Raw genomic sequence first — 17,025 nt, 5'->3', positions numbered from 1 at the left:
TATGTGAGGGATCCCATGTACAGAGAGGTGCTTAACACAGGTCATGCAATAGTTAAGGAATAGAACTAGGATTTATATGCAAGGAGTTGTCACTCCAGAACATATTGTTTTCTTTTCTGTCTTCTCCAACCTGTATAAAGGACAGATGTCCATCCCTCAGTGATAGGCTGTATATTATGAAACTGAAGCATAAGCTGAGTGAACACCAAGAAGTTTTACATGAATTAAATCTTCATCATTCTCCTAAAGACTTTTCTAAATTAGATCTTTGATGCTAAATTACACCACATTATTCCAAAATGTCAGGATTAGATAAGTATAATGATAATTTTAATCACAAAAGAAATTCATTTTTTGGTGTTTCCAAATAACCAAGCATCATTTGGAGGTAACTCCTAGAACAGTGTAAGTCATTGTTCGGCTTGATAAATGTACTGATTCTTACCAAAAGTAATGAAAAGCTTCAGCCATTTCGTTCTGTGGACTAACCCCAATCATTACGATGATAGTTACCTGGTACTAGCACTGTAATAGATCTTTTATACATTTTATTCTACCAAATCATATAAATGCTCCCATTTTACAGATGAGAAATCCAAAATTAAAAATAAAATATTATAGTTCAATCTGCCTGATCCCAGTACCCAGGTTCTTTCTGCTACCTTTTACATCCTGGACACTGCTTGTCTTGCGTCACGCAGTTGAACATCAGTGAATCAGATGCAAACAAAAGATTTGTATATAAGCTGCTGTGAATTTTAGACATATGGCTTTTGGGAAGAACTGAAATTATCCCTGAACATGAACAATTTGTAAAAGTCTTTGACGGACAGAGGTTTCTGTAAATGGATTAAGGAATAACTTTTTGACAAGGACAATACATATTTCATGTCTAGTAAATGCTGTACCTGCCACCATATCCTGCAAGTCCCGGCAGCTGCTTCTAACAACCCAGCTTTCATGGAAGGATCTGGTCTGGGGAGCGTGTTCAGCAATCCTCTGCTCGAGCTGCCTGGCTCCTTTTCAAAATGTTTCCTATGTCTCAGCCTCCAACTCAACTCTTCATCCTGGAAAAGTCTGTGTCTCATTCCAGCTCAGTGCTGTGATTTATTTTTGGCGGGCAAAGGGAAGAATTAGTCATACCTACTCTTCTGTTTGAGTCTAATGGGAGCATTGTGACTGGTGGTAAAGATGGTGGTTTATCAGCCTGGTGATTTGTAGAGTTTATGGCATGGGCCCCCTTGTTCCTCTGAATTTCCTTTCCCCTGTGAGTCACTCTGCAATAATAATGAAGAGGTGAGGTCCAAAGTTTGACAGTGGACCTCCTTGTACTCAGCTTTCAGCATTGCAATAATTCCATATTGTCAGAGAAAAGATGATGTCATCTCCTTAACAGCTGAAAACAAAGGGGGACAAATAAAAATGACCAGGCCACCCAAAGAACTGCCAATCAATACTATTGACAATGGAAGAGGAAAGCATTCTTTCAGTCATAAAGTATGACTGAGCTAAGCAGTATTGACCTTGGGGTACGGCATTTCTTAGGATTTAATGAATGGCTAGGAAGCTGATGGACCTTTAGTCAAACTGGTTATTAACTGCCTGAAAGTGTCTGACCCTGGAAACCATAATTGCTGCTACAAATGCAAGCACATAAGAAAGTCCAAGTCTTGCTTAGACAATGTGCTGTTGTAAGCAAGTCCCAATGCTGAACCATAAGACTGACCTTTACAGATCTGCCTGGGCGTCCCCCACCACAGAACTGCATACCATTCTCAAAGGACATAATTTCATGAAGATCCAATGCTAGAAATAAATTCCAGAAATAAACATGGATAGCATTTGCCCGTCTTACAGAATAGAATATTATACACTCTAGGTAGAACAATTCACCTCAAAGCTGATGGATTGAACTGATAGTGCTATGATTATAGTGGCCAGCACTGTCCATCAGAAATATAAGGTGAGCCACATATGTAATTTAAAATTTGCTACTAGCCACATTACAAAAGTGATTCCAGCACAAAAGTGATTGCATTTTAATAACATAATTAACCCGGTGGATACAAAATACTATCATTTCTACATGATAGTATTTTTTAAGTGTACTCAGTAAAAAAATTGTTCACGAGATACTGCATTTATTTTTTACACAAAGATTTTATATTCCAGTATGTATTTCACACTTACACCACATCTCAATTCAGACTAGCCACACTTCAAGTGCCCAAGAGCCATATGTGGTTAGTGGCTATCACTGTGGACATTGCAGGCGTAGGAAATTGTTTTGGAATTAGTAATGCATCAGAACGTTCAGCTGGATAAGATGGCCCAAATAATAGGGTGCCATTTCCCCAGGATGATCAACAAATAGCTAACTTAGGCAAAAATGCTAAATAAATGTGAATTATCTATTTTAGAAGAGAGAGGAATTCATAAATGGTATTTGAGTTTAGAAAGAGTTTTCACAGACAGTGACTAACTTTTGCCTTTTTCTCTGATACTGCACTGATTTAGCTTTGCTTGGAGACATATTTCTGGATTTTAGGGATCAGGAGACTCTGGAATGGAGTTGCAAGGGAAGCAATTAGCATAGTGGAGATATTCCTGAGAAACAGCCTGGGTTTCAGGAACAGATAAAGCTGTCCCTGCCACTTTCCACTTGGTGACACAGGGCAAACTACTTTACTTTGGGGAGCTAAGTCTTCTGGTTGCTAACGTGTGGATGATATCCTCACCTCCTTTCTGTTGTTGCTGTTGTGGGACTGAATGTGATAATGTTGACAAGTGTGCATGCTGGTACCATCATCACCCCCTGCAGTAGCATCAGAAAGTGAAATGTTGTCCACTAATATGACTCTGCAGCCAGGTCCCCAGAACACCAGGTTTGCCCAGGCACTCCTCAGGGAGTAGATAGGAAGATTGTATTAAGAGGCATCATACTTCAGTTGCCAGAAGGCAAGCCAAATTAGTGTCATAGTGATGGCAGTGTCTGGAGGAATGTGGCTGCTAATGGAAATGGATGAACCTAAGAAAAGGGATACCCAGTGGAGAAGTGGTGGGTATAGGATCAAGGATCAAGTAGATTCCTCGTGAAGAATATGCAGTTTGAAAGCAGAAGTGGAGCAGAATTATCAATAAAAGGGCAGTCTCCTGAGCAGTGAGTCATGAAGGAAAACTAGGGAGTCAAGAGTCTTGAAGGAGGGTTGACCTGCAGTTAGAGAATCAGCCTTCAAAAACTCTGAAAGATAAATTGCATATTACCAAAGAGGAGGATCAAGTTTATTCCTTTTTTTTTTTTTTTATCACTACCTGGCACACAGCAAATTCTAAATAAATGTCTCATGAATGACGGACTGGCAAGCTGGCTCACTGGTGAAGGAAGCCTGTGATCAGAGCCTGGGTAGTCCAACCAATCTTGAAGGAGTTGCATGCTTACAGTACACAGAGGTCACCCTGATTCAGGAAGAGGTGGCTCGTTATGCTCCTAGTGGTGAACAGGGGAAGAGAGGGAGAGAGGGTAAGAAAGGGTGGTGGGATGGGACAGAGAGATATAGATGAGGCCAATAGCTATCTTCCCTCTTCAAATCATCTGGGTCAGTAATGTAAAGGACAAAATTGGTTGGGCAAGAAGGCCACCACCTTCGGCAGGGCATGGTGGCTCATGCCTATAATCCCAGAACTTTGGAAGGCTGAGGCAGGTGGATCTACTGAGGCCAGGAGTTTGAGACCAGCTGGGTCAACATGGTGAACAACTGTCTCTACTAAAAATACAAAAATTAGCTGGGCATGGTGGCATATGCACGTAATTCCAGCTACTTGTGAGGCTGAGGCAGGAGAATTGCTTGAACCCAGGAGGCGGAGGTTGCAGTGAGCTGAGATTGTGCCACTGCACTCCAGCCTGGCGACAGAGCAAGACTCTGTCTCGGGGTGGGGGGGGGGAAGTAGACTGCCAGTGTTCAGGTAAGATTGCTATACCAACTATTACCAAAAACGTCAAGACCTCATTTCTTAATGTGGGGTAATCAGACCTCAGATCTAAACATAACTCTGCCTGTGAGCAATTCTTTTGGGCCAGTTTCAAATAGTCGTCTCCTAAGAATTCCATGATGCTATCATGTACCCATGAAGATCAGGTTAGCCCTGCTCCTCAGCAGAAAGCATCTTTATGATGACAGTCTTGTGCTTATTACAGCCAGTGAGCTTTTCTCCTGGGCAGCCTTTAGATAAATGCTGTGCAATTCTGGCTCCCTGAATTATTTTTCTCATGTTTCAAGCCGAGCAGCCTTTTCCGTGTGTATAGAGTCTCTCCTAATAGTCGAAGACCACTGGTTAGGTTTTTACTCACCCCATTCCAATCCTAGTCCTATCCTACCTTCCTGATATCACAACCAAGATATCTTAATAAGTGTTTGAGGAGTTCCCAAACTCTTGGTCCTCATATTTGCAGAAAAGTTTCTGATTCACTCCAGAAGCTAATGCATACATGCTAGTGTGGTTAATAGTTAGATTTCAAAAATCAACTTTCTTTTCTTATTCGTTTGGTCTTCAGGTTGCCTGTCTGAGCCACCCACTTGAGTGAAACATTGTTCTTTTACTGTGTGGTGTTGACTGTACTTTGGGTGGGATTGAAGAGCACAAAGAAAGACCAAGAATCATTTCCTCACTGTCCACATATGAAACTTGCATTTTTAAAAACATGATTGCAAGTGCAGCAACAAAATCTATTGCTATTTCTGACTCTGAGAAAGTCAATACAAACTATTCACATGTAAAGGTCTCATTCAAGGTAGGTCAGCTCTACAGCACTGCTTCCCGGATGTGTCGGAAGTTTGGAGGTGTTGCTTGAAGGCGTCATTGAAGAATTGCTTCTGCCATCTAGGTTTGTTTTTAAATAACTTTTGATTAGACTTGTTTCTATTTACAGATCTCTACACACCTGGTTGTCAGCACTGTGGTTCAAAGAGCATCAGTTTAAAGCTGGTAGACAAGATTAATGTCAAGTTATTGTTACCGGTAATTCTGCCTTTACATTTATTGTTAAACTCAAGATAACATCTAAGGATACAGAAGAAAAACATAAATTGATGATAGCACTGAATAATGATGTTAATTACCATTTAGCAAATGTTTATTATGTTGCAGACACAATGTAGACACAAAGAGTTTACTCTTTTTCATCTATTACCTCCTTTGGGTTTCACAATAATCCCGTGAGAAATAATATCCCCATTTCACAGAAGAAAACAGGAGGCTCAAATTGTTAAGACACATTTCAGATTCATGCAGTTTATAAGTGGTGGAGCCCAGATTCAAACAAAGGATTGACAAACTCCAGGGTTTATGCTCTTACTAATACAGAAGAACCAGGTACCAACCAGCACTGGCAGCCTAAACAGTTTCTGGAAGAATTTCAGGTTGGAGCTAGATCAATAAAAATGGATCTACACTGGCAGAAAAAATAGAAAAGTTAAAAAAAAGTGTTTCTGTAAAAATATTAATGGCAAAATGGAAGATAACACGATTAAGAGCAGTGAAAATCACAGGAGAGCTGGGGGAGAGACAGCTATGGAGGATTTTGAGACCAACCAGAGAAGAAAACAATGACTCGCTGTGCTTATGAGAAGAGAGCTGGAGACACATTGTGAACTTTTTCAAATGCTTCCAGCATATCATAGCTTACATTATCACCAGAATGATTTAAAAGCAACCTATGCTTAGAAGTTCTTTTGGTGGCAACTCCGTAATCTGCTCAGTGTCCAACAAGACTCTTTTCAGTCACCAAATAAACAATTCTAAGGCATAGCTGTGATGGTTAATTTTATGTCATAGGAAATTTATTTTAAACTGCTTTTATTTCATGGGTGCTTTCCAAGTTTTGCATGTTAACTACAAAGGGACAAATGTTTCCCATCAGGCCAGGAGGAGAAGAGATGGGGCATAAACAGAATCTAGACTAAAAATACAAAAACCATTTATTGAAATAAAATATTTATAATTCATGCATTTGAAAAAACCCACACACCTTTGCCTGGAGTCATTTCTGATAATTATTAAAGATCTTCAAAAAGGTATATCAGATTCCCCTTAGGCTGTATTTCATTTTTTTGCCCACTTTCTTACAGAAGCCGCTATTACTATAACCAGATATTTGCAGGTATATCCTATCAGCAGCTCGTCTCAGCTGGGTGTCTTTTTCTGTTTTTTTTCTCTCTTGCTTTCTTTTTTTTGTTTTACTAGAATTATTTTGCCATCACTGCATAGACTAGCTGCAAAGTCCCATTCAGGGACTAACCTATATGCATGCCTAGAAGTGTTACAAGTCAACATAACATGGGACAACCACTGACCAATAAAGGAAAAGAACTGAGGGATAAAAGTTCCCTCTTCTGTGTAACTGGAGGGTGATTTTGAAGTGCGCTTATGCTATTTGCCTCATTGAAGTATTCCCAGTGGGATCCAGCCTCAGCTGCCCGTAGTCACAAAAAACTCTATAGCGCTCATGGACTGGCTTCCTCTTTTCCCAGTTTCCTGCTTCTCCTCTTTGAGTTCACTTCCCCCCAGCCTTCACTCACCCACCCACCAAAAAACTACTTGCACTCAGTGCTTGCCTCAAGCTTTGCTTTTTGCTGAAGCCTAGGCCAAGAAAGTATTTTATCACTGAAGCACCCACCCTATTTAGTTTCTCTTCAAAGTGTTGGATATTGAATATTTTAAGTAATGTATTAAAACTTGGTTGGAAATGTATTTAAAATACTTACTACCTTTTGCATAAGTTTTTTCAGGGTATGATAAAACAGGTTTGGCAATCACTAGTTTAACAAGAATGGCATGGAATTTTGATCTGTGAATAGTTTGTCTTTTTTCTTTTTCTTTTTGGTTTCTTGTTTTGTTTTGTTTTTTTATAGAGATGAGGGGTTGCTATGTTACCCAAGCTGAGTTGTTGTTGTTGCTTTTGTTTTGTTTTGATTTGTTTCGTTTTGAGACAGCATCTCACTGTCTACCAGGCTGGAGTACAGTTTCATGATCATGGCTCACTGCAGCCTCCACCTCCCAGGCTCAAGCGATTTTCCTGCCTCAGCCTCTTGAGTAGCTGGGACTACAGGCGTCCACCACTGTGCCTGGGTGATTTGTGTATTTTTTGTTGAGATGAGGTTTCTCCATGTTGCCCCCACTGGTCTCAAACTCCTGAGCTCAGGTGATCTGCCCGCTTCCACCTCCCAAAGTGCTGGGATTGCAAGCATGAGCCACCACACCAGGCCCCGGGCTGGCTTTGAACTCCTGAGCTCGAGTGATCCTCCCGCCTCAACCTTCTCAGTAGCTAGGAATATAGGGGTGTGCCAACTCATCTGGCTTGTACATAGTTTTATATTTATGTATTCCCTATTTTGTAGATTATGAAATTTCTTAGCGGTAAGTGCAACATATTTACCACTGCTTAGGACGTAGTTTACTTTTGGAAGATTCATACAATGTGACATTTAAAAAATTAACCAAACTCATCTAAATTTATCGATTTTGACAGGTGACATCTCTTGAAAGAGTACATGGAAAATCCAGCAGGATACCTTTTTTTTTTTTTTTTGAGACAGAGTCTCGCTCTGTGGCCCAGGCTGGAGTGCAGTGGCCGGATCTCAGCTCACTGCAAGCTCCGCCTCCTGGGTTTACACCATTCTCCTGCCTCAGCCTCCCGAGTAGCTGGGACTACAGGTGCCCGCCACCTCGCCCGGCTAGTTTTTGTATTTTTAGTAGAGACGGGGTTTCACCGTGTTAGCCAGGATGGTCTCGATCTCCTGACCTCGTGATCCGCCTGTCTCGGCCTCCCAAAGTGCTGGGATTACAGGCTTGAGCCACCGCACCCGGCCCCAGCAGGATACCTTAATGCACATTGTGTCACTTCTCTTCCAAACATTCCCAAGAAGCTCAAATAGGGTAGACCATTTTATTTCAAATTTTATTTTTCAAAAAGAATCTTCTGGGCAGTAGGTTGATATTGCACATTCCCCTGCTATCCCCTAGAGATTCTGAGTTAGCAGGTTAAAGATGAGTTCAGGAACATGCATCTTAAATTAACTTTTCTAGGAATTCTGAAGCAGATGACCCTTAGACAGCACTTTAGAAAATACCATTTATAGAATCTTTGAATTTCAAAAATGAAAAATCATCTTTCCAGCAGTCATTCATTTTGCAGATTAGAACAATTATTCCAGCAGCACTCTTTCCTTTATTTGTTATTGTTGACCATATCATTTAGGCCACGACCAAGAAAACAAAAGTAACTCCTAGTATTCAAAGCAGGGGGAATTGGATTCAGCTTTCAGTGGTAGTGAAGGATCTCAGAAACCAAACAGGGAGCGATGAGGCAACTCAGGAGTTAGTAACATCAGGATGTCGCCACCATCCTGAGGTTGCAGTAGAGAAGGAATGATGTGGTGCTCCCATATCCCTGGCACTGAGTTCATCCTAAAGAACAGTGGTCTTGCTTGGCTATGGACTTTGGTGGGGCTGGTACCGCCCAGCAAGGGCTGACTGACAGCTGCCAATCTGGAGGCCTTCCCACAGCTGTGCAGAATTTAGCGCCATGCGCAGCTGTTGCCGCTGCTGCTCTCCAGGCTGTTAACCCCTTCAAATACGCCTTCTGTGTCCGCAGCCCTCATCCTCCCATACAGACTCTGCAGGCACCCCAGCCTGCGGTCCATGTGCAGGGACAGGAGCCACTGACTGCCTCCATGCTGGCTGCAGCATCACCGCAAGGACCAGAAGCAGATGCTGGGAGAGCGCTTGTTCCCACTCATCCAAACAATTCATTCAAACCTGGCTGGGAAGATCACGGGAACGCTGCTGGAGATTGACAACTCTGAGCTGCTGCATATGTTAGAGTCCCCCGAGTCTCTCCACTCCAAGGTGGATGAAGCTGTAGCAGTTCTACAGGCTCATGATGCCAAGAAAGAAGCTGCCCAGAAGGTGGGCGCTGTTGCTGCTGCTACCTCTTAGACAAGGAAAAACCGATTCAAAAGCCAAATAACCCCTCATGGAATTCAGCTTAAGGTTTGAAGACTTCCTAGCTTGTCCTATGGACCTCAACACCAAGAACTACAAATTGCAAATTTAATAGGTCATTTTGTATTGAAAGGTCAATTATGAAGCGCCTAGAATTTTTCAATGATACGAATATGTTCTCTGGGTTCTGCTGTGGCCCAGTGTTAACTTTTTTTTTCTATTGTGGGTTTTGATTTTTTCCCCCAGAAATTGGTTTTATTTGATGTACCCAAGTCTTAACGTTTCTCAATAAAGAAAAAAAAATCTCCATAAAAAAAAAAAAAAAAGAACGGTGGTCTTGCACAGCAGGTAGCTGTACAATGGAGGGACAGACGTGCTACTGGAGACCCATCTGAACCAGTTAAAAGGGGAGAAAAACGCCCTGGCATCTCCTTCCTTTCTCTTGTCAGTGCCTGCCATTGGCTGAATTCATCTAAAAGCCAGATGACAGGAGGTCTGGGAGATGCAGCCTGCAGATGTCCCCTCCTCTTAACCATCCATGGTTCAAGGCAGAGTAGATGAAAGGCAAGGAATAGTGAAAAAAGCAGGCCTAGGGGAACCACAGTTTCCTATTCCTTAATCCTTAGCACCGTACAAACTTATTCTAAAATTATAAGCATCCACCTTTTTCACATTACACTGGGTATCCTTAGAAACCCAATCTCTAGCTGAGCGTGGTGGCTCACACCTGTAATCCCAGCACTTTGGGAGGCTGAGGCAGGTGGATCACCTGAGGTCAGGAGTTCAAGACCAGCCTGGCCAACATGATGAAACCCCATCTGTACAAAAAATACAAAAATTAGTAAGCACCTGTAATCCCAGCTACTCAGGAAGCTGAGACAGGAGAATGGCTTGAACCCGGGAGGCGTAGGTTGCAGTGAGCCGGGAATGCGCCATTGTACTCCAGCCTAGGCGACAGAGCAAGACCTCATCTTCATAAAAAAAAAAAAAAAAGAAAAGAAAATGAATCTCTAAACACCACATGCGGCCCTACCAATGCTAACTTGACTTAATCCAAACAGGACACACTTTGCTTGCTTTACTTGAGTATGCCATTGTCTAAAACAGTTTCTTTGTTTTATTAATAATGAGTGGATATCATTATTAATTATTAATTACTTGTAATTATGAATAATATGGATATTTTCCAGGATTTAAAATAACTTCTTGATATAACAATATACTGAATAGAAACTTCCTGAAGAGAAGTTCCTCAAAGTATATCTAATTCTAATACAATAATTATAAGAAAAACACTAATTCTAAGAATAAAAGGGTATGAGGGTAAATAGAATTTTAAAAAACTAGGTTAAAAAATCAAATTTTTTTATTGCCACTAATATGCTAATATAGGTTATAAATCGCCAAGAGGAAGATCCAATATACAATATTTTCAAACTTACATAATCATTCATTTCGTTGACAAATATTTATTGATCAACCATCCTATGTCTGGAATTCTTTGAGGTGCTGAAGATTACAACAATAAACAAAGTAGACAAAATCTTTGACCTCATGGAGAGCAGATTCTAGTGGAAAAAGTCAAAAAATTAAACAAGTAAATATATAGTATTTACTGTTTTCCACAATGCTCATTTTCAAATTAATATTCAGTAATTATACTTTGAGTTACACTCTAATGCGTGTAATTTTACTGTTAGTCTCCTGCCAGTCAGATCACATTCCAATCTCTTCGCCTACCCAGAATTATCTTTTTTACCTTTTTAACGTAGAAACAATGATAGTGGTTAAATGTGTAGGCTTTGGGGTAAGGCCACCCCTCTTCAGGTCCTAGCTCTGTCCTTCCCTGTGTGTGTAACCTGTGAGCCTCATTCATTCATTCATTCCGCATACATTCATCATGCTGGCCCAGAGCTAGAAACCCAGGGCCCATCTGTGAATGGATGAAGAACCTGACCTCAGGAAACTTATGTTTGGGAGTCATTATCTTCAGTAGAAAGTGAGGATATTCCACACATTGGCCTTATCAGGTCATCATGATGATTAAATGGCTTAACCCCTGGATGCACTTTGAGCACTGCCTGGTGCATCCTAAGAGCTGACTAAATGTTAGCATTTATTCATCACGTTATGTCCACATTTAAAATCCTTCAATGGGTCACTTCTGCCTGTAGGGTAAATTCCAAATTGTTTAGCGCGATACACACAAGTCTTTCAGGATCTGGCACCTGATTTTGCATCCTGTCTCATCCCCTGCACACTGGGCTCCCATCCTGTGTAATACTTTCACATCTTATGCCCAGATAATTCTGTCCTCTCTGCATGGGGTCATCTCCTTCCTGAATCCCTTCTTTCCTTTCAAGAGTGAGCTCAATTACCTACTCTGTGAAGACTATTGTGTTGGCTCCTCTGTGCCCATCCATGACTCCACCTAGTCACACTGATCCTTCTGCCTACAGATCATTCATATCTGACTCTCTTGGAGCTTCCCATATGTATTTTATTTAACTCACTAATATCTTACACCATGCCACATGTATTATGGTGACTTACAAGGCTGTATTAAACATGGTAAGATAGGCCTGTGAAACAAGAATCTTGGACCCCAGGGCTAGAAAGAAATGGTCAGGGTTAGGAAAGGAGATAAAAATGCTGCAGATGTGGAGGAACTTCCAATAAATAATGACAGCATTGAGCTCATCTATTTACTTCCCATCCCTCCCAAATTCCCACATAAATGATGGTAAAGATGCTTTAAAATATGTGATAAACATTTGTGCTAAAAACACAAATGGATATTATTAGTGGATCTGAAATGGATATTATTAGTGGATCTGAAATTGTGAGCTATTTCTTTTGTTTTGTTTTGTTTTGTTTTTTGAGGCAGAGTCATGCTCTGTTGCCCAGGCCGGAGTGCAGGGGCCGGATCTCAGCTCACTGCAAGCTCCGCCTCCTGGGTTTACACCATTCTTCTGCCTCAGCCTCCCGAGTAGCTGGGACTACAGGCGCCCGCCACCTCGCCCGGCTAGTTTTTTGTATTTTTTAGCAGAGACGGGGTTTCACTGTGTTAGCTGGGATGGTCTCGATCTCCTGACCTCGTGATCCGTCCGTCTCGGCCTCCCAAAGTGTTGGGATTATAGGCTTGAGCCACTGCGCCCAGCTGCTATTTCTTAATAGTAGAAATTAGAAGAGCTTGAATGGGAGCACAACCAACATAGAAAAATCCACAACTCCAAGTACCCACAGGTAAAGGCTGCTGCAAAGAGAAGTTCCGACAGAGGTCTGAGGGACACCCCACTGGGGTTAACAAATACACACAGTAAATGAGGGCTAGAGGCAATCATCCAAGTTCAAGGTTAAAGCACTGTTTCCAGATCAGCTAGGTAAGCCAGCTCCTCTCTGTCACTGACATATACAGAGCAGCTGGAGAGGCATTTGCTCACTAGATAGAATTCTATGAACTATTTTCTAAATAACTAGAAATATTATCTTAGAGAAGACTCCTAGTATAGATGTTGAAGTCTAAGAGGGAAACAGGGAAAGTCTTTAGATAGTTAAAGATCATAAAAGGGAATCCAGATTAAATTAAAATAAGATCTGGACATCCAGAAAGATGCATGTTCAATGTTCCCACCTGAGAGTCAGTCTCATTACCCAGGCAATTTACTTGCTTCTCAGCTACCTGCCTGTTTCCTGCCCATGTACAAAATGCAGAAGTGAACCTCTCTGACAGATGCAATTAAAATCTACAAAACTCACATTTATTCATCCTATTCAGGAGAGGGGCCCATTTAGGAGACATGTGATAGAAAAAATACTGTATCTAGCATACTAATTAAGCTAGTTCTTTACTTCTAAACATACCCAAATAGCCAAAAGTCACAAAGCATTAGAGGAAAATCAAGAGCTTGCACAAGAATATTTTATGTAGATTAAAAAAAAAAAGAATCCTTAGAAAAGAACTAAACATCAACAACAAAAATCTAATCAGTATCCAAAGAAAGGTGTACAGCCCCAGAAAAATGCAAAAAAAAAATTTCCAAGACTCTTATGATCCCCTATGCACACAAACTAGAAACCTAGAAGAAATGAACAAATTCGTAGAAACATACAACCTCCCAAGATTGAACCAGGAAGAAGCTGATATCCTAAACAGATCAATAACAAGTTCCAAAATCGAATTGGTACTAAAAAACCTACCAACCAGAAAAAGCTCTGGACCAGATGGCTTCACAGCCAAATTCTACCAGATATATAAAGAAGAGCTGGTACCAATATTAATGAAATTATTTCAAAAAATTGAGGAGGGACTCCTCCCTAACTCATTCTGTGAGACCAGCATTATTCTGTTACTAAAATTTAACAGTGACACAATGAAAAAAGAAAACTTCATACCAATATCCATGTATTAGTTTGTTTTCATGCTGCTGATAAAGACATACCTGAAACTGGGAACAAAAAGAGGTTTAATTAGACTTACAGTTCCACATGGCTGGGGAAGTTTTCACAATCATGGTGGAGGATGAAAGGCACTTCTTACATGGTGGTGGCAAGAGAGAATGAGGAAGAAGCAAAAGTGGAAACCCCTGATAAACACATCAGATCTCATGAGACTTATTCACTATCACAAGAATAGCATGGGAAAGACCAGTCCCCGTGATTCAATTACCTCCCACTAGGTCCCTCCCACAACACGTGAAAATTCTGGGAGATACAATTCAAGCTGAGATTTGGGTGGGAGCACAGCCAAACCATATCAATCCCTGATGAACATAGACAGAAAAACACTCAACAAAATACTAGCAAATCAAATCCAGCAGTACATCAAAAAGCAAATCTACTGTGATCAAATAGGTTTTATCCTTGGGATGCAAAATTGGTTCAGTGTAAATAAATTAAGAAATATGATTTATCACATAAACAGAACTAAAAATGAAAAACATGTGATCATTTCAATAGATGCAGGAAAGGCTTTTGATAAAATTCAATATCCCTTCATATTAAAAAACCCTTAACAAACTAGGCACTGAAGGGACATACATCAAAATAATAAGCGCTTTCTATGACAAACCTATGGCCAACATCACACTAAATGGGCAAAAGCTGGAAGCATTCCCCTTGAGAACTAAAACAAGATGAGAATGCCCATTCTCACCACTCTTATCCAACATATCACCACTTCTATCCAGAAGATTTCTGCTTCTAGAAGTCCTAGCCACAGCAATCAGGTAAGAGAAGTTAAAGGCATCCAAACAGAAAGAGAGGGTGTCAAACTAACTCTTTTTACAGATTATATTATTCTATCCCTAGAAAATCCCCATAGTCTCTGCCCAAAGGCTCCTAGATCTGATAAACAACATTAATAAAGTTTCAGGATACAAAATCAATGTACAAAAATGAGTAGCATTTCTATATACCAATAACATTCAAGCTGAGAGCCAAATCAAGAATGCAATCCCACTCACAGTAGCCACAAAAAGAATGAAATACCTAGGCATACAGCTAACCAGGGAGATGAAAGGTCTCCACAACGAGAATCACAAAACACCACTGAAAGAAATTAGAGATGACGCAAATAAATGGAAAAAACATTTCATACTCATGAATACGAAGAAACAAAATTGTTAAAATGGCCATACTACCCAAGGCAATTTATAGATTCAATGCTATTCGTATCAAATTACCACTGTCACTTTTAACAGGATTAGAAAAACAATTCTAAAATTTATATGAAACCAAAAAAGAGCCCAAAGAGCCAAAGTAATTCTAAGCAAAAAGAACAAAGTCAGAAGCATCACACTACTCAACTTCAAACTATACTGCAAGGCTACAGTAACCAAATCACCACGGTACTGGGAACAGAATAGAGAACCCACCTACAACAATCTGATCTTTGACAAAGTTGACAGTAACAAGTGATGGGGAGAGAACTCCGCATTCAATAAATGATGCTGGAATAACTGGCTAGTCATATGCAGAAGATTGACACTGGACCCCTTCCTTATGTCACATATGAAAATCAACTCAAGATGGATTACAGACTTTTTTTTTTTATGTTGAAAAGATATATATATATATTTAGAATTAGGCAGCTGGACTCAGTTTAGATGATCCCAATTTTACTGGCAACATCCAAAGCATCGTAATCAGGAGCCAGTCGAACATAGGCCTTTGTCTCTCCGTCAGGCCGAATCAGGGTGTTCACCTTGGCCACATCAATGTCATAGAGCTTCTTCACAGCCTGTTTAATCTGGTGCTTGTTGGCTTTAACATCCACAATGAACACAAGTGTGTTGTTGTCTTCTATCTTCTTCATGGCAGACTCAGTGGTCAGCGGAAACTTGATGATAGCATAGTGGCCAAGCTTGTTTCTCCTGGGGGTGCTCTTCCGAGGATATTTGGGCTGCCTCCGGAGTTGCAGTGTCTTGGGCCGCCGGAAGGTGGGTGACGTGCGGATCTTCTTTTTTTTTGTGGCTGTGGACACCTTTCAACACTGCCTTCTTGGCCTTTAAAGCCTTCGCTTTGGCTTCAGCTTTAAGAGGGGCAGGAGCGTCCTTCTTCGCTTTTGGCGCCATCTTGTGAAAAGGCAGATTAAAGATTTAAATGTAAAGTCGAAAACTACAAAAAACCTAGAAGAAAACCTAGAAACTACCATTCTCGATATAGGCCTTGGCAAATATTTCATGAAGAAGTCTCTAAAAGCAATTGCAACAAGAACAAAAATAGACAAATAAGACCTAATTAAACTAAAGAGCTGTGCACAGCAAAATAAACTATCAGTAGAGTAAACAGACAAACTATAGAATGGGAGAAAATATTTGCTATCTATGCATTGGACAAAGGTCTAGTATCCAGAATCTGTAAGGAACTAAGCAAATTAACAAGCAAAAAACAGGCTCACGCCTGTAATCTCAGCTCTTTGGGAGGCCAAGGTGTGTAGATCGCCTGAGGTCAGGAATTTGAGACCAGCCTGGCCAACATGGTGAACCCTGTAATCCCAGCTACTCGGGAGGCTGAGGCAGGAGAATTTTTTCAACCTGGGAGCCAGTGGTTGCAGTGAGCTGAGATTATGTCACTGCACTCCAGCCTGGGAAACAGAGTGAGACTCCATCTAAAAAACAACCACCACAATAAAAACAAACAAACAATAACAACAACAACAAAAAACAAGCAAAAACCAAATAACCTTACTAAAAAATAGCCAAATGACATGAACAGACACTTCCTAAAAGAAGACATATACATGCCCAACAAACATATGAAAAAATGTTCAACATCATAAATCACTAAAGAAATGCAAATCAAAACCACAATGGGATACCATCTCACACCAGTCAGGATGGCTATTATTAAAAAGTTAAAAAATAACAGCTGTTGCAAGGTTTCAAAGAAAAGGGAACACATTCTCTGCTAGTGGGAATGTTAATTTGTTCAGCAACTGTGGAAAGCATTTTGGAGATTTCTCAAAGAACTTAAAAAACAGAATTACCATTTGACCCAGCAATTCCATTACTGTGTATATACCCAAAGAAAAATAAATTGTTCTACCAAAAAAACACATTCACTTGCATATTCATTGTAGCACAAGTCACAATAGCAGAGACATGAAATCAATGCCCATCAATGGTGGACTGAGTAAAGAAAATGTGGTACATATACAACATGGACTACTGTACAGTCATAAAAAATGAAATCATGCCCTTTGTGGCAACATAGATGCAGCTGGAGGCCATTATCCTAAGCAAATTAATACAGGAACAGAAAACCAAATATAACATATTCTCACTTATAAGTGGGAGCTAAACACTGAGAACACATGGACACCAAGAAGCAAACAACAGACATTGGGGTCTACTTGAGGGTGGAGGGCTGTGGGAGTGTGAGGGTATGCTTACTACCTGGGTGACAAAGTGATTTGTACACCAAACTCTAGCGACATGCAATTTAACCATATACTGCATATGTACCCCTGAAACTAAAATAAGAGTTGAAAATGAAAAAAAAAAAGAGAAAGGTTTAAGAAAC

General features: G+C 40.5%; 2 pseudogenes; one reads left to right on the top strand and one right to left on the bottom strand.

The window, feature by feature from the left end:
• Positions 1-3,348: 3,348 nt before the first annotated feature.
• Positions 3,349-9,053, top strand: LOC104668682 (annotated as a pseudogene).
• Positions 9,054-15,103: 6,050 nt separating this feature from the next.
• LOC115897629 lies at positions 15,104-15,575 on the bottom strand (annotated as a pseudogene).
• Between the last annotated feature and the right edge of the window lie 1,450 nt (positions 15,576-17,025).

Source organism: Rhinopithecus roxellana, chromosome 5 (genome assembly GCF_007565055.1).
Source record: "Rhinopithecus roxellana isolate Shanxi Qingling chromosome 5, ASM756505v1, whole genome shotgun sequence".
Lineage (NCBI taxonomy): Eukaryota > Metazoa > Chordata > Mammalia > Primates > Cercopithecidae > Rhinopithecus > Rhinopithecus roxellana.
The sequence above is the reverse complement of the archived record's forward strand: the minus strand, read 5'-3'. Positions and strand labels throughout refer to the sequence as shown.